This window comes from Zophobas morio, unplaced genomic scaffold (genome assembly GCF_036711695.1).
Source record: "Zophobas morio isolate AGI-343-1 ecotype UQ-CSIRO unplaced genomic scaffold, CSIRO_AGI_Zmor_V1 ptg000031l, whole genome shotgun sequence".
NCBI classification, from domain to species: Eukaryota; Metazoa; Arthropoda; class Insecta; order Coleoptera; family Tenebrionidae; genus Zophobas; species Zophobas morio.
The window spans coordinates 1694061-1712744 of record NW_026972136.1 but is presented as its reverse complement, the minus strand read 5'-3'; the positions used below and the strand labels follow the sequence as shown (position 1 = coordinate 1712744).

Here is an 18684-nt window from a genome sequence, read left to right as displayed (position 1 = left end):
CAATTAACGCAAACGTCGGGACGATTGTACGTGCCTAGGATTCAGCCAGTGCCCAATTATCCCGATAAGACTTATCAATGAGGGTGATGGCAGGTATGCATGAGTCATGCTTGTAAATATTGAAGCTGGCTGTTTAAACAACAAATCGAATTTGGGTAATCATATTGTAAGGGGGAGCTGAAATGTTGCCTTTGGGGTTAGCAGGTGGTTGTTCTCATAAAAGGGGAGACAGACACATAGCAATTCCCTTACATGAGCACCCTCGACTGCAACTCATGCGGAGGGAGGATTGTATGGCGGCCATTACACCTGAGAGGTGATTCTAAATCCTGGTTGGGGAAATTGTGGAGCTGGATGGAGCGGTTAAGCGGTGGATGCGGATGAAGGTTGGTTTATTAAAAAGGGGGAAGAAATGAAAAAAATTGGTCTAGAGTTATTTAGACGGGACTTATCTGGCACCTGAACACAAATATTCAAAGTAATTCAATGTACTCGAAAAAAAAAAATGTGATAAAAATCAAGGCAGGCTCATAAACCACAAATATGTTATCCGTTCACGATCTTTATATAGTAGGGTTGGCCATGAAAATCTAGTCAGTTTGTTGGTATTCGATGCACAAGAATAAAAATTCTGGAAAGATAATGAGACGTAAATTTGAGGCAAAAACAATCCCATGATAAATGGAATTTCAATCGCCAAATTTTTAAATTCTCACTCACACCCTGTATTTTTATTAGTACCGTATCTTACTCTGTTTTTGTTCGTGTTCTTCTAATGTGTCTTTTCAAAAGGTAACTTATAATTAACTTTAAATTTCGAAAATAGAAAAATTCAAATATAGAAGAACTGAAAACTCGAGAAGTCGAAAAACTTAAAATTTTAAAAATTGAAAACTTAAAATATCGAAAAGTTGAAAGATTGTGAAAACCGAAAGTTCAAAAAACGAAAAATTGAAAATCCAAAAAGTAAAAAGTCGAGAAATCGAAAAATTGGGAAATTAAAAAATTGAAAAATTGGGAAATCCAAAAGCCGAAAAATTGCAAACCTAAAGAATCGAAAAATTGAAAAATCTGGAGCCTGAAAAATCAAAAAATTGAGGAACTGAAAAACTGAAAATTTCAAAAATCGAAAAGCCGAAAAGTGAAAATACGAAAAACCGATAAATCGAAAAATCAAAACATCAAAAAATTTACAAATCGAAATATATATAAAACAATCGAAAATTGAAAAATCTAAAGTTTAAAAAACGAAAAACTGAAGAATTGAACTGAGAGAACTTTTTCGTTTTTTTAATTTTGATTTTTCAATTTTACAGTTTTGTCATTTTCAATGTTTCGTTTCCTCAATTTTTCAAGTTCTAGATTTTTATTTTTCATTTTCCCGATTTTTTTATTTTTCATTTTCTCGATTTTATGTCACAAATTTTCATTTTCTCAATTCCTTTATTTTTGTTGTTTCTTTCGATTTTTCAATTTTTCGTTTTTTCAATTTTTCAAATTTTCAGTTTCTCAATTTTTCGTTTCCACAATTTTTCATGTTCCCGATTTTTATTTTTCAGTGTGGCGAATTTTTAATTTTTATTTTCTCGATTTATATCACAATTGTCGGTTTCTTCATTTCCTTTATTTTCTGTGTTTTTTTTCGATTTTACAATTTTTTACTTTGCAGTTTTTGGATTTCCAGTCTTCCGATTTTCCAATTTCTTTAATTTTAAATATTTCTATTTCATAATACATATTTCTTTTTTTTTTATTTTTCACTTTTTCGATTCTTAAGATTTTTCAAGATTTCATTTTGTAATTTTTCGTTTTTTACTTTTGATTTTTCAATTTTGTAATTTCTCGACTTCCGGTTTGCATCAGTTTTTCAATTTGGCAATTTTTCAATATTAGATTTTCATTTTTCGATTTTTCAGTTTCTCAATTTTTATTTTTCATTTTCCCGATTTTTTAATTTTCACTTTTTCGATTTTATATCACAATTTTCTTTTTTTTTATTTCCTTTATTTTTTGTTGTTTCTTTCGATTTTACAATTTTTCCTTTATTAAATTTCTCAAAATTTCAGGTTTTTAGCAATTTTTCGTCAAATTTTCAAGTTTGAGTTTCACTTTGTACATTTTTTAAGTTTTATTATGCACTTTTTCGTTTTTTATTTTTGATTTTTCAATTTTACAGTTTGTCGACTTACAAATTTTCCATTTTGTCAATATTACAATTTCTCATTTTTTCATTTTTCACATTCTCGATTTTTTATTTTTCCCTTTTTCAATTTTTCAACTCCCCGATTTTTATTTTGCATTTTCCTGTTTTTTATTTTTCATTTTCTCGATTTTATATCACAATTTTTTGTTTTTTCGTTTCCTTAATTTTTGTTGTTTCTTTCGATTTTGCAATTTTTCGTTTATTCAATTTTTCAAATTTTCAGGTCAATCGAATCCAATTCGTCGATTTTCCAATTTTTAAATTTTTCAGTTTGCAGTTTTTGGGTTTCCACCCCTTTTTTACTTTTTGGATTTTCAATTTTTCGATAAACTTTAGATTTTTCAAATTTTCGACAGTTTTATACTTCGATTTCTCAATTTTTTTTCAACTTTTCGATGTTTTAATTTTTCTTTTTTAAAATTTTTCAATTTTTTTTTTATTTCTCGATTTATCGAATTCAGATGTTTGGATGCTTTGATTGTTCAATTTCTCAATTTTTTTCTATTTCTCGGTGTTTCAATTTTTGGATTTCTCGGTTTTTCGATTTTCCAATTTTTCGATCTTTCGATTTTTCAGTTATCCGATTTTTCAATTTTTTTAAATTCTGGAGTTTTGATTTGTCGATTTTTCAGTTTTTCGATTTTCAAGTTTTAGATTTTCGAATTTTTCTTTTTTGATTCTTTGATGTTTGGATTTCTCCATTTTTCAGTTTTGCGATATTTCAATTGTTTAATGTTTTAAATTTTACATTTTTCGATTTCTGGATTGTTTGATTTTCCAGTTCTTCAATATTTGTCTTTTCCAATTTTTCAAATTTTGACGTTGCTAAGTTTTCAGTTTTCCGATGTTTCATTTAATTTTTTTTTATTTTCCCGTTTCTCGAATTCGCAGTTTCGATTTTTCAGTTCTTCAATTCTTCGATTTTTGGATTTTTCGGTCGGCTAAATTTTTTATTTCTCAGTTTTGGATATTTGTTTCAGTTTTGGGATTTTTCAATATTTCTATTTTTCGACTTTTCGATTTTTTATTTTTTGGATTTTCTAGATTTTATGTGACAAATTTTCATTTTTTCAATTCCTTTATTTCTTGTTGTTTCTTTCGATCTTTCGATTTTTCGTTTCGTCAATTTTTCGAATTTTCAGTTTCTCAATTTTTCGTTTCCACAATTTTTCATGTTCCCGATTTTTTTTTTAAATGTGGCGAATTTTTAATTTTCATTCTCACAATTGTCCGTTTTTTCATTTCCTTTATTTTCTGTGTTTTTTTTCGATTTTACAATTTTTCAGGCTTTGAATTTTTCGGTTTGCATCAGTTTTTCAATTTGGCAATTTTTCAATATTACAGATTTTCATTTTTCGATTTTTGACTGGATAATAGGAATATGTTATGTTATTCTGAAAGTTCTGATTAGTGTTTTGTTTTACTAGAAATCCGAACTTTTCTTCAACTTAACTTTAAATGTAAGATTTAGAAAAATGGTTCGACAATGACCATCACGCAGAAATTCCGATTTGACCCTATTCCATTTTGGCAAACTGGGAGCACTATCGTGATCTAGTTTAGGCACTTAGACGCATTAGCTTCAGATGTCGTCTTAGCCCTTGTAATTATGTCCCAAGTTTCGCCCTTGCAGCACCTTTGCCGAAATTCTATTAGGGCAGATGAGCGCGAACATCCAAACTACCACTCATGCCACATATTAATTAATCGCAAGGGTAGCGAAAGCTCCGTTCCCGGATCGATTCCGCGCTAAAATACGATCCCTAATAGTAGTTTTTAAGCTCGGAATAGTCACGGAATTGAAATTTCGACCGTCATATAAAAATTATATTACTCCAAGTGGTTGTTTTTGCCCTCCGAGCGATAAAGTGGCCTCGAGGATCAATAACCAAGTGCTGGAATTCGGGGAGAAATGTTTGCAAGTACGAGGAATAAATTACATGTCGGATTCGGAACCGAACTACCCTTGGCTGTACAATTAAGAAAAAGTGGAGGAACTTAACGGCGGGAATTATTGGGGTAATTTCTATTTAAAGTGGAAGTTCGGTGCATAATGGATGCGGAGTTTGCAGCAAACAATCTATTAACGCGGGCTCTTTGTAACTTGGTCTTCATTAGGTTGTTCTATTTAATTAAAATTTCCATAATTAGGTCTATATGGAGAGAGCGAAAAACGGTCGAATGGGTCTTGGCATGTTTGACACGGCTTACTTGGAGTGTAATCTCGGGCAATTATACCTTCATGGCTTCTTTGCGGAAAATAAAGCTTAATCCAAGCTGTACAAATGCCGAGTAGCGCGATCGATTTATTCAAAACGTAAATCTGGTAAGGCACGAATCAGTTCTTTTGACGCCTTAAAAAGCTTTTAGATTATGACTATGGAGATTTATGGCTTTTAGCGGCTCGTGGTGACAGTCGGAATTTTTGCTATGACAGTGATATTAAGCTGGTGACATCTCAAGTGCTATACTTGTCTTTGAACGAAGTTAACGGAACTAGTTTTTTTGTTTAAGAGTGTATTATTCTAAATAGTGGCGTTGCAGCGGTGTGCTGAGATTTTATATTAAGGTCTAACGTTGTAACTATGCTACCAAATGGGGTTTGAAATTGAGACTAGGAAATTTAAACCAGGAAAGCTTATTTATAGGAGGTACGTGTACGAAATATGTTGTTGGAGGAAATGTATTTCTACACTACACCTGCTCTATATTTTAGTTCTGTACTAGTAGTTGTGGTGGAACATATGTGAATGTAGATGTTCCACTTGTGAATCGTAGAAGCAAGCAAAACCAATATTATGTAATATCACGTACTCGTGGAATAAATTGAACGAACAGATTTTTTTATTTATATTAGAAGACAAAATTATTCATTTTTATTTTGAACATTTATGGAAATTGTTTTGAAAAGATTGCCCAAAGATTACTTTCTATTTGTAATTTAAAATTTTATTGGAAATCATTTTACTATTTTTCTTCACTATTTAGAGACAAGTTTATCGTTTTTTTTAGTGGAGATTATTTTCACATTTTTTTAAATGTTTTTGAAAATCCTTGTTTCGTTTTTCGCAATTATTTCAAGAGCTGAACCAAAAATCTATTAATATTTTTGGAAATTAAGTTTTCGATTATTTGAAGATCAAGAACAAAAGTAACTGCAGATTTGTAATCTAACAAAAATAATGTTTTTGCAAAATTTGTTGGTTATTTAATAAATAAAAATAACTTCAAATTCGTGATTTATGACGATATCCTTATAAGCAAATGCTTCCTTTTGTTCGAATAGCGGTTGATTTAATATGTTTTTGACAAAATTTTGAAATATATATATGTATATAGATATTTTCCAGTTTTCCAAATTTTTTGAAGAGAAATAACAAAAATCACTTCAAATTCGTAATTTCATTCTGAAATAACCTTCTAAAATTTGTATTGGGGAATTTTTTGAAATCATTTTACCCTTGTCCTCCATCATTTCAAGATTTACACGAAAAATCACTATTAGTGACCTAACATTTTTCTGAAAAATTTTGCAATTTTTGTTTTCCACATTCTCTATTGGTTTGAGGAACTACAAAATCACATCAAATTCGTAATCGACGGAAAATTGTTCATAACCCGAAATTATTATAATTTCCACGGAACTCATTTTAAATTTTTTTTGAAAATTTTTCAAAATCAATTTTCCTTTTATCTCCATCATTTCAAGAACTATACGAAAAATCACAGCGATTCTCTAGAAGTTTGTCGGTGTTTTCTTTGTGGTAGACACATTTTCAACTTTTTTTGGAAAATTTTTGAAAAGTTATTTTCCCATTTTCCTGGGATATTTAATGGATAAAACTAACTTCAGATTCGTAATTATAAGGAAATCTCTATAACAAATGCTTCCTTCCATTCGAACATAACTGGAATTAATTTTTTTTTGGAAAAACTTTCAAATATGTTTCTCTTTATTTGAACAGTTATAACAAAAGTATAATTAATGGAAAATTCTCTGTAAACTAAAATTTGTTTCGAAAAATTTTGGAAATTGTTTTCCCATTTTCCCCGGTTATTTGATGGATAAAAATAATTTTAAATTCGTCGTTACAAGAAATTCTATATAAGCCCGAATTAATGTTTTTTTGGAAACATTTTACAATATATATTTTCTAATTTTCCAGATGTATTTGAAGAGTTATAACAAAACTGACTTCAAATTTGTAATCAATGGGCAATTCTCTATAAACCAAATTTTTTTCATTCCAACAGAGCTAAAATTGGAAATTATTTTGGAAATTAATTTTCCTTTTATCTCCATCACTTCAAGAGGAAAAATCACTTCACAAGTTCATATTCGTAACCACTGTATAATTCTCTACAAGCTTCTCAGTGTCTTCTTTATGGTAGAAACACTTTAATTTTTTTTTTTTGAAAATTTCGGGAAATTGTTTACCATTTTTCTCCGTTATTTAGTGGATAAAAATATCATTTTCGTAATTATGAGGAACTCCCTCTAAGCAAATGCTTCCTACTATTCGAAGATAGCTCGAATTAATTTTCTTTTTTGGAAAAATTTTGAAATATGTTTTCCAATTTTCCGATTTTATTTGAAGAACGGTAACAAAATTGACTTGAAATTTGTATCAATGGAAAATTCTCTGAAAACCAGAGTTTTTTCGTTCCGACAGAGCTAATTGTAAATTTTTTTTGGAAAATTTTTGGAAATCATTTGAACTTTTTGTCCATCTTTTCAAGACCTATACAAAAAAATCACTTCACTTTCGTACACTCTCTTTGTGGTCGACACATTTTCAATTTTTTTTTTGGAAAATTTTTGGAAATTTTTACCATTTACTTCAGATTCGCAATTATAAGGAATTCTTTATATTTACATTATTACTATTCAAACATACCTCGAATTAGTTTTTTTTGGGAAAAATTTTGAAATATTTTCAAATTTTCTAGATTTGTAACAGAAATAACTTCGAATTCGTAATCACTTCAGATTCGTAACCAGTGCATAATTCTTTACGAGCATGTCGGTATTTTCTTTGTGGTAGACACAGTTTCTAGTTTTTTTTTGGAAATTTTTGGAAATTATTTTACTATTTTCCTCTGTTAATTAATGGATAAAAACAACTTAAGATTCGTAATTATAAGGAATTCCTTCTAAGCAAATGCTTCCTGCTAGTCGAAGATAGATCAAATGAACTTTTTTTTTTGGGAAAATTTTGGAGTGTGTTTTCAATTTTCCAAATTTATTTAAAGAGCTATAACAAGAGTGACTTCAAATTTGTGATCAATGAAAAATTCTCTATAATCATTCATATAGAGCTATTTCTAAAAACTTTTTGGAAAATTTTTGGAAAATAATTTTTTTATCCCTATAATTTCAAGACATACGAAAAAGCACTTCAAATTCGAAACCAATGCATAATTCTCTATAAACTTGTGGGTGTTTTCTATGTGGTAGACACATTTACATTGTTTTTTGGAAAATTTTTGAAATGTATTTTACGATTTTCTTCAGATTCGTAATTATAAGGAATTCTCTTAAGCATTGCTTTCAGATATTCCAACATAGATCGAATTAGTTTTTTTTTTGAAAAATTTTGAAATATGTTTTCCAATTTTCCAATTTTATTTGAAGAGCTGTAGCAAAAATTACTTGAAATTTGTAATCTCTGAAAACTAGAGTTTTTTCATTCCGACAGAGCTAATTGTAAATTTTTTTAGGAAAATTTTTGGAAATCATTTGAACTTTTTTCTCCATCTTTTCAAGATCTATACAAAAAATCACTTCACATTCGTAACTCTGTGTGGTAGACACATTTTCAATTTTTTTTTGGAAAATTTTTGGAAATTACTACCATTGTCTTCACATTCCCAGTTATAAGGAATTCTGTATAATTATATTATTACTATTTAAACATACCTCGAATAAGTTTTTTTTATGGAAAAATTTTGAAATATTTTCTAATTTTCTAGATTTGTTTTGAAGATCTATATATAACAGAAATAACTTCGAATTCGTACTCAACCGAAAATTCTCTTTAAACCAGATTTATTTTTCAATCGAACAGAGCTAATTTATATTTTTTTGGAAAATTTTTGGAAATTCATTTTTTTTATCTCCATCATTTCAAGACCTATGTGAAAAATCACTTCAAATTCGTAACGAGTACATACATAACTCTACAAGCTTGTCGGTGTGTTCACTGTAGTAGACACAGACAAATATTTTTTTTTGGAAAATTTTTGGAAATTATTTTACAATGTTTCTCTGTTATTTAGTGGATTAAAATAATTTGAGTTTCATAATTATGACGAATTCCCTCGAAGTAAATGCTTCCTTCTACTTGAAGATAGCTCGGAAATAGCTTTGGAAATTTTTGAAAATTGTTTTACCATTTTCCTCTGTTATTTAATGGATAAAAATAACTTCAGATTCGAAATTATAACGAATTCCTTCTAAATGTTTTATTCTAATCGAATATAGACCATATGATATATGTAAAATTTTGAAGTGAAATCTGAAATTTTCCAAATTTATTTGAAGAGCTATGACAAAAATGAGGCCTAATTCGTAATCAACGAAAAATTCTCTGCAAACCAGAATTTTTTTCATTCCAGCAGAGCTAATTCTAAACATTTTTTGGAAAATTTTTGGAAATAATTTTTTTTATTCCATCATTTCAAGATCTAGGTGTATCAAAAATCATTTCAGATTTTTGGAAAATATTTTATTAAATTTGTAATCAATGGAAAATTATCTGTAAACCAGAATTTTTTTCATTCATTTAGAGTTATTTCTAAAAATTTTTGGAAAATTTTTGGAAATCACTGTACCTTTTTTCTCCATATTTCCAAGATCAATAGGCAAAATCACCTCAGATTCGTAACCAATGCCTGTCTACAAGTTTGTCCCTGTTGTCTTTGTGGCAGACACTTTCAGCTTTTTTTTGGAAAAAATTTGGAAATTATTTTTTCATTTTCTTCAATTATATTATGGTTTGAGGAGCTATAACAAAAGTGACTTCTAATTCGCAATCAACGAAAAATTCTCTGTAAACGAGAATGTGTTTTTTCCAGCAGAGTTAATTCTAAAAAATTTTTGGAAAATTTTTGGAAATTAATTTCTTTTATATCCATCATTTCAAGGTCTAGGCATACCTAAAATCACTTGTTATTCGTAACCAATGCATAATTCTCTGCAAGCTGGTGGGTGTTTTCTTTGTGGCAGACACACTTTCCATTTTTTTGGAAAATTTTTGGAAATTATTTCATCATTTTCCTCTGTTATTTAATTGATAAAAATAACGTTAAATTCATAATTATAAGAAATTTCCTCTAAGCAAATGCTTCCTACTAATCGAAGACATCTCGATTTTTTTTTTTTTTTTTGGAAAAATTTTGAATTACGTTTTCCAATTTTCCAAATTTATTTAAAAGCTATAACAAAAATGACTTTAAATTTGTAATCAGTGGACAATTTCTGTAAATCAAGAGTTTTTTTATTCAGACAAAAGTAATTGTAAATTTTTTTTGGAAATCATTTTACCTTTTTTCTCCATCTTTTCAGATTCCTAACCAATGCATTATTGTCTACAAGCTTGTCAGTGTTTTCTTTGTGACAAACCCAGTTTCAACTTTTATTTGGGAAAGTTTTGGAAATTATTTTTTCATTTTCCTCGCTTATTTGATGGATAAAAATAACTTTAGATTCGTAATTATAACAAATTCCCTGTAACAAATATTTCCTTCTAGTCGAACAGCCCGAATTAATAGTTTTTGGAAAAAATTTGACATACACGTTTTCTAATTTTCCAGATCTGTTTGAAGATCTGTAATTGAAATAATTTCAACGGAGCTAATTCTAAAAGTTTTTTTGGAAAATTTTTGGGAAAAAGATCGTCAAAAAATTCTGGGAAATACAATTCGACTCGGAATAAATTTTTCAAAAAATTTATAGCAAATTTTGAGAAAATGAAAATGCTATGTTTATTTCATTTATAGTATACATGGTACTTAATTTAAAGTGAAAGTTGAGAAATATGTATTCTTTAGAGGAGAGAACTGTGAAGTGGCTTCCAATTTGTCGAAAGTTTTCAAAAGTCATTATAGTGTTAATTCTAAATAGTTGGACCTAAAACTAAATGGGCTAGAATTAGTCCAAATTTGCAAATCCAAACTTTTCTTTAACATAACGTCGGAATTAAGTAAAATTATACAAATATTTTTTTGAATTAATCAAGAAATGAAGCCGAAAATAATTTCTACAAGCCGAAATCTACAAAAAATGTCTTTTGGTACTTTCCCAATGGTGTTCGAGAAACGGCTAAAAATTTCATATTGAAAAATTGCACATTTTGAAAAGTTACCTAAAATAAGCCTGAAAAACAGCAAAGAATTGTAGGAACTTTTGAAAAAATGCAAAAACTATGTAGAGGTAATTTTGATTGATGTTTCACTGTAAATATTCACGACATAACCAAATAGTTCTGATAATAAATTCTATAGTCGACAAGCGATGGATGACAGACAGATAGAAACAGAAGACCTACTTTTTCAAATCCTAGAAGCCATGGAACGTGGAAATATCGCGTCTACAGAATTTTCACGCGGATTTGGGTACGATTTACCTTTTTAATATTTAAAACATAATCACAGAGTTATCGTTTATCGGAAACCCGTCCAAACCCAGAATTATTTAATCACCACTCCAACGACGCTCCTCTTCGAAAGTTACTGCAAAAACCTCTCACGCTAAATAATGAATCAGCCAATAAACAATACCCGCACAAACCAAAGAGAATGGATTTTGGGCTAGCAGAATTCTAAATACTTAATACTGCTCTCGCGAAGATATAAACAGCGCTCGAGGGGTCGGAATTAAGGCCATCAATCTGGGAAGCGAAGAAGAAAACCCTCCGAGTATAAAGTTACCTGTTTGCTCGCAACTTAGGGCTGTTGATTCAAAAATGCTTCGAATTAAACGCACGATTAAATGGAGCTCTTGTTGTAAAACATTCCAACTTCCCCGCTAATCCGGCCGGAGGATTCCTCAGAAACTTAGTGAAGCGGGATGATAAATCGTCGTCACAAAGATGTACACAATACGACATACGATAATCCGGAGGATGGAGGTTGTTTGCGTTACTGAACAATCATAACCTTCGCAGGATTGTAATCTAGTTGGAATTAACCCCGGGACCCTTGCGCTCAAAAATACTTGACAACGCCAAAATAACATTCCGAGGGACGATGTTTGCTCGAATTCATTTTTCGGACGGAGAAGGTAAATATCACTGCTAATGTCGCTTTGAGAACGAGGATGATGAATTGTTAATTCGGCTCCGTTTGGACGGGTAGGATGTCGGCTTAATTTTTTATTGGAAATCTTGTTTTCGAACAAATGTATCTCGTTATTTCGCTTTTTTCGCTCGTTTGTTTAATAATGTAATGGCAATTAGGTTCATCGATTTAAGGTACAACAAACGAAGTACTATTTACCGTAATGGTGGTGGGAGTGGGAGGGCAATTTTCCGCGCAATTTCCGCCTGGAAAAGTGAAAATTGGATCAGATTCCAGCATCAGATTATGTTTTTACTTCCCGAGTGTAAGCTAGGGGAGGACTGTTGTTGAGTCGATCGGGAAACTGACTACTTTTATGTTTTCTCGAGGTTTTATGACGCCCGTGTCCGTCTGTCTGTCTGTCTGTTTGCCGTATGTTCGGATTTTTATTAAACAGATAATCTCCGCAACTACTAGACCCATCATTGTCAAATTTGATACATAAATCCTACTTAAATTTTATAAAATATGCACTTGTGGTTTATGAATCCGTGTCGAGTTTTTACTTCAGACATCCAAATTTTTCGACTAAAAATCAACACTGTATAAGAACAGCGTTTTAAGGTTATTGTAAATATAGTAAATCGTTAAACAAAATTTATTCGTTCATGAACCCCCCTCCAGAATTTATGTCTCGTTAGAATTTTGGTCGATATTTAAACGTTAAGAAGTAACATAGTCCTGAACTTGTGCTTTATGAATCCGTGTTGAATTTTTATCGTAGACATCGAAATTTTTGGAAAACAAAATTTTAGGTACAATTTTTCAATTCTTCGATTTTTAGAGTTCTGGCTTTTGATTTTTCAATTTTTCGATTTTTCAACTTTTCAATTTCTGGATTTTCCATTTTATTGGGATTTTTTAGAATTTCGGTTTTTCAATTCTTCGATTTTTTAATTTTTTATCGTTTGATAAATTTTTCGATATTTGAGTCTTGGTATTTTCAATTTTTAGATTCTTCAATTTGACGTTTTAATTTTATGATTTTTTAAATTTTTGATTTTTCGATTTCTAGATATAATTTTCTCGTTTTTTGATTTTCAGTTATTCGTGTTTTAAATTTTACATTTTTCGATTTTTCAATTTTTCAGTATATAAATTTTTCAAATTTTCAGCTTCACCAATTTTTCGATGATTGAAATTTCATTTTTGGGATGTTTTAATTTTTCGATTCTTCAATTTCACGATGTTCCAAATTTTCATTTTCCCGATTTTTTTATTTTTCGATTTCTCGATTGGCCAACATTTCAGTTTTAACGTTTTTCAATTTTTTGATTTTTAAATTTTCCATTTGTTGATTTTTGATTTTTCGATTTATCATTATTTCTATTTATTGATATATCGGTGTATCCATGTTTCAGTTTTGGGATTTGTCAATTTTTTTTCGATGCTTAAATATTCGATTTTTCAATTTTTCGATTTATCGTTTGATCAATATTTTGATATTTGAGTCTTGGAATTTTCAAATTTTAGATTCTTCAATTTAGTGTTTTAATTTTTCGTTCTCTATATTTATTTTCTCGCTTTTTGAATATCAGTTTTTCAATTTTTCGTTTTATAATTTTTACATTTTTGGATTTTTCAATTTTTTAGTTTATACATTTTTCCAATTTTCAACTTTACCAATCTTTCGATTATTCAATTATTCGATTCTTCAATTTCGCGATTTTCCATATTTTCGCTTTCTCGATTTTCTCTATTTTCCAACACTTCAGTTTTAAGGATTCTTGAATGTATCGATTTTTCGAAATCTCATTTTCCAATTTTTGATTTCTCGGTTTTTCAATTTTTTCGAAATTTTCAGCTTTCGATTTTTCAAATTTTCCATTTTGAAAATTTCCAGTCTTTAATTTTTCATTTTTTTTGTACTTCGATTCTTGTATTTTTCGATTTTTCCAAATCTAGTTTTCCAATTTTTGAATTTTCAACTTTTCAATTTTTGATTTTGAATTTCAGGTTTTTTGATTTCTCGGATTTTCGTTTTTTTGAATATTTGCTTAATCGAATTTTCCATTTTTCGATATTCGAATTTTGAATTTGTTTCCTTTTCGACCTATTGATTTTTCAATTTTTCAATTCTTTGTCTTTTCAAATTTTCAATTTTTCGAATTTTTGATTTTTTAAATTTCCGTTTTTCAGTTTTTACATTTTATATTTCATTCATCGAATTTTCAAAGTTTTTTCTTTTGGATTTTCGATTTTTCAATTATTTTAATTTTCCTTTTTTTTTGATTTTTTGAGTTTTAGATTTTCGATACCCGAATTTTCAATCCTTCTAGATATCGATTTTTGCGATTTTTTATGCTTTTTAATTTTTTTTGATTTCTCGATTTAGCGATGTTCCAATTTTCCAATGGTTCGATGTTCGATTTTTCGATTTCTCGGTTTTTCAATTTTTCGGCTTTTCGAGCTTCGATTTTACTCAGTTTCTCCTTTTTCTGATTTTTCAGTTTTTCGTTTTTTTTAAATTTAACATTCTTCGATTTTTCAATTTTTCAATTTTAGGATTTTAACATTTTTTCGAATTTTTCATTTCGCAACTTGCGGTTTTTAATTTAAAAAAATTTTCGATTTCTCGATTTTTCAAATTTGCGATTTTTCATTTTTTCTATGCATCGATTCTTGGATTTTTTGATTTTTCGAAATCTCGTTTTCTAATTTTTGTATTTTCAACTTCTCGATTTTTAATTTCGAATTTCAGGTTTTTTGATTTTTTTGAAAATTTGATTAATCGAATTTTCGATTCTCCAATATTCGAATTTTCAATTTGTTTCCTTTTCGACGTCATGATTTTTCAATTTTTCAATTTTTCGAATTATCGGTTTTACAAAATTTCCGTCCTTTAGTTTTTGGACTTTTCAGTTTTTTTACGCTTCGATTTTTCGATATTCGAGATTACAATTTTTTTACTTTTCGGTTTTTAATTTTTCTGTCTTCAATTTTTGGATTTTTCAGTTATTTTGTTTTTCGATTTTTTGATTTCTCAAGTTTTCGATTTTCGAGTCTCGAATTTTCAATCTGTCTAGTTTTCGATTTTTCGAATTTTCGATTTATCAGTTTTTACGGTGTTTAGCTTTTAGACTTTCCAATATTTTTAATTTTCGATTTCTCAAACTTTTAGTTCCAGTTTTTCGATGTTTCAATTTTTTGGTTTTTCGATATTTTGATTTTCCTATTTCCAGATTTCTCGATTTTCAGATTTTCGGTTCTTGAATTTTTCGATGTTCCAATTTTTTGATCTTAGAATATTTCAATCTGACGTTTCCAAATTTTCGATTTTTTGATTTTCGACTTTTCGATTTCTTGATTTGTTGACTTCTCGCCTTTTCGGCTTTTAGAGTTTTCGGTTTTTCGATATTTTGATTTTCTCATTTCCAGATTTCTCGATTTTCAGATTTTCGGTTCTTGAATTTTTCGATATTTTAGTTTTGGAAATTTTCGGTTTTTCGATTTCTTCAATTTTTCGATTTTTCCGTTTTTAGAGTAATTGTTTGATCAATTTTTCATTTTGAGTTTTGGGATTTTTCAACTTTTAAATTCTTCACTTTGATGTTTTAATTTTTTAATTTATTAAATTTTAGATTTTTCAATTTATAGATCTCTCTTTTTTCGATTTTCAGTTTTTCAATTTATCGTGTTTATAAATTTTTCAAATTTTCAGCTTTACTAATTTTTCGGTTTTTTTTGGATTTATGGAGATTTCGATGTTTCGATTTTTCAGTTTTTCAATTTTTCGATTTTTCCATTTTCCAAATTTTTACTTTTTCGGTGTTCGAATTATTTATATTTCGATTTCTCTATTCTTCAATTTTCCCATTTTTCGATTCTTGGATTTTTCGATTCTAGAATATTCGATATTTCGTGTTTTCTATATTCCGATTTTTAAATTTACCGATTTTTCGAATTTTAGGTTTTCTGTTTTTGTTTTCTTTTCGACGTATTAATTTTTCAATTTTTGAATCTTTTACTTTTCAAATTTTCGAATTTTCGATTTTGCAAATTTCCATTTTTCAGCTTTGGCACTTCATATTTCGAATATACCTAAATTTTTTTTTTTTTCGATTTTCGATTTTTCAACTATTTTACTTTTCAATTTTTTTATTTTTCGAATTTTCGATTTTCAGTACTCGAATTTTCAATCTTTCTAGGTGTCGATATTTCGACTGTTGATTTTTCGAATTTTCTGTTTTTCAATGTTTACATTGTTCAACCTTTCCACTTTTCAATTTTTTTAATTTCCGATTTCTCAAGTTTTCAGTTCCATTCTTCAGTTTTTCGATTTCTCAGTTTTTTTACTTTTCGATTTCTCAGTTTTTGAATTTTTCGAGTCTTCAATTCTTCAATTTTTCGATTTTTTAAATCAATTTTTCGTTTTTTCTTAAATTCAGCATTCTTCGATTTTTAATTTTTCAATTTTAGGATTTTTAGATTTTTTCGAATTTTAGTTTTTCGAATTTCCCATTTCTCAATTTGCGGTTTTTAATTTATAAAATTCTTCGATTTCTCTATTTTTCAAATTTGCGATTTCTCAAATTCTCAACACCTCAATTTTGGGAATGTTTTCATTCCTGAATTTTTCAATTTTTGCATATTTTAATTTTGAGATTTTTCGGTTTACACACTTCTCGATTTCTCGACTTTTCGATTTGGCGATGTTTCAATTTTTCGATGTTTCGATTTCTCAGTTTCTTGGTTTTTCGACTTTTTCCAATTTTTGAGCTTTCGATTTTTCAAAATTTCTATTTTCAAAATTTCGAGTTTTTAATTTTTCATTTTTTCTATACTCCGATTTTTGGATTTTGAATTTCAGGTTTTTTGGTTTCTCGGATTTTCGTTTTCTTTGAAAATTTTATTCATCGAGTTTTCCATTCTACGATATTCGAATTTTCAATTTGTTTCCTTATCGACCTCATGATTTTTCAATATTTCGAATTTTCGGTTTTTCAAAATTTCCATCCTTTAGGTTTTGGACTTTTCAGTTTTTTTTTACTTTTCGATTTTTCGGTATTTTGTTTTCTCGAGTTTTCGCTTTTGGAGTCTCCAATTTTCAATCTTCCTAGTTTTCGATTTATCAATTTTTACGGTGTTTAGTTTTTAGACTTTTCAATATTTTTAATTTTCAATTTCTCAAATTTTTAGTTCCAGTTTTTCGATTTTTCAATTTTTCGATTTTCGATTTTTCGCAGTTGTTATTTATGTCACTGCTTTTAATTTATAGAGGTAAAGAAACAAAAACGCAATTCAAATTTTATATTTTGTATTTTATATAAATTGTCAAGAAAAAAACGGGATTTATTGGGCTTTACTTTAAGGGAGAGGGAAGTTCTGTTGAAATAACCTTCTACCATTTTTTTTAAAAAACCCCAAATTGACGACCGGTAATTGAAGAACATTTCATGTATAATTTTTTTTAAGTTTCATAAAAGCTCAGCTTGACCTATGTATTTATGCAGTGTACATACAGAGTGTCCCAGTATGACCATTTCTTTTATTTTTCTGACTGACAACTTGAACATAGTATTTAATATTGTGTTTTTTCTTTTCAGGTAATGCGATTGAGACATCAGCCACCCTTCAACCGTACATCTAGGTATGACTCCCTTACGTGTTTTTAATTTGGAGCTTTTTCTTTCTGTACTATTCTTCAAGCTTTTTCTTCTTCTTTCTTCTGACCTTTTTCTCATTAACTAACTGCGTTCCAAATTTTTGCGGATGCCAAACAAGCCTGTTTCGCAGTATCAAAGAAGTAAACATTCCCTCAAAGCTAATAGAATTAACATAAGTAATAATACAAAACAAAGAAGCTTGGAGAAAACAGTAATGAGGAAGTTTTAATTAAGTTCGAAAGTTTAACATGTCGAGAAGCAACAATGAATTTAAATTTAGCAGTTTGTTTGTAAAGTGCGGTGGGGCACGACGAGGTAAATAAGACCGGGGGAAAAATGCCGTGTTTAAATAACAAAAAGGATTGTTATTGTGTTCGCTAATTGAGCGTTCAGGATTTTGGCGATAAGTTAGAAAACGCTAACTTTGTAGAATTACTCGTACTGAGAGTGATTCTGAGAATATTTTTGCTCCTCTTCTTAAATCTGCATCGCAAAATTTAAATTGCAGCTTCATAACTTTATTCTAAGAAGATTAATAACTCTGTGCTACGAATGTCCCTCTGTTCTACTTTCGAATTCTAAGCAGAAATTAATTACCTCTTCACTGCCATTCTTACATACTTTTTCCTGCAACTTTAAAAACTTGATTAATATCCTTCATTTCAAACTTGAACATTTCCAGGTGAAGCAGCGAGAAAAATGTTAAACTTTCATGTTTCCCCTCTTCTCGAACCGATGGTGTTTGCAGGAAATCGATAGCTCTTGCAGTTTCTACTCGAGGGAGGGGAAGTTTTCAAATAAATAAACACGCTGTAGGTGTACGTGATGAGCAATGTTTTCGTCTAACATTGTTAGCAGGATCTGAATAATTAGCAGTAACGTTATTATAGGCCATATGATAGGATATTAAAGCTTCGGGATTAGGATTAAGATCCACACTCCACGCGGCTGCGGTTTAGGCGAGAATAATTGATTTTCAGACGTTGTTAGTAAGTCATTTTCTAGGCGGCAACAGCTAGAATGTTTCGTAGACGTTCAATGTACCCTTTTTTAGTTAACTGTAAATAGTTAGTGGAAGAGAGGGTTTCAGACGCCGTTTTTTGTGTATTAGAGAATTTCGCTTTAGCTGCCGTGAAAGGAATGGATTTTTTTCTTGCTTTATTTATAGTGTGGGCGACCCATTCTAGATTTTCTTTGGAAAAATATACATTGCGACATTTGTGTAACAATGCTATCTTTCAGTTGACGAAATCAATAATCCCACGGAGGTTTCGAACCAGCGTTCAGCGTATTGACATAATAATAAATGGTTTAAGATTATTTTTCAAAGGGATTTCAACAAAATTTCACAAAAGGGATTGCTGTGAAATTGCACATATTTTTGGTCAGAAATTATTATTTCCGTTCGTGTTAGGAAATAATAATAATACTAATAATTTATTTACCTTCAGAGAACATTATACAGGACATATTTATGAAAGAAAAAGAAAACTCAGCTTTTCCTAACTCAAATGATATCACTTTGTTTAATTTTTC

At 29.2% G+C, this 18684-nt stretch overlaps 1 protein-coding gene across 9 annotated transcripts in view; it reads left to right on the top strand.

The window, feature by feature from the left end:
* The window catches only part of LOC135139483 (kazrin), a 243212-nt gene that overhangs the window by 125952 nt on the left and 98576 nt on the right, over positions 1 to 18684 (top strand). For 3 of the 9 annotated variants that reach the window (XM_064069731.1, XM_064069732.1, XM_064069730.1), the window contains one exon: positions 17089 to 17132. The exons of the other annotated variants lie outside the window; for them this stretch is intronic. The gene's annotated coding sequence lies outside the window, so the exon portion shown is untranslated. The remainder of the gene's footprint in view (positions 1 to 17088; positions 17133 to 18684) is intronic. 9 annotated transcript variants of the gene reach the window in all.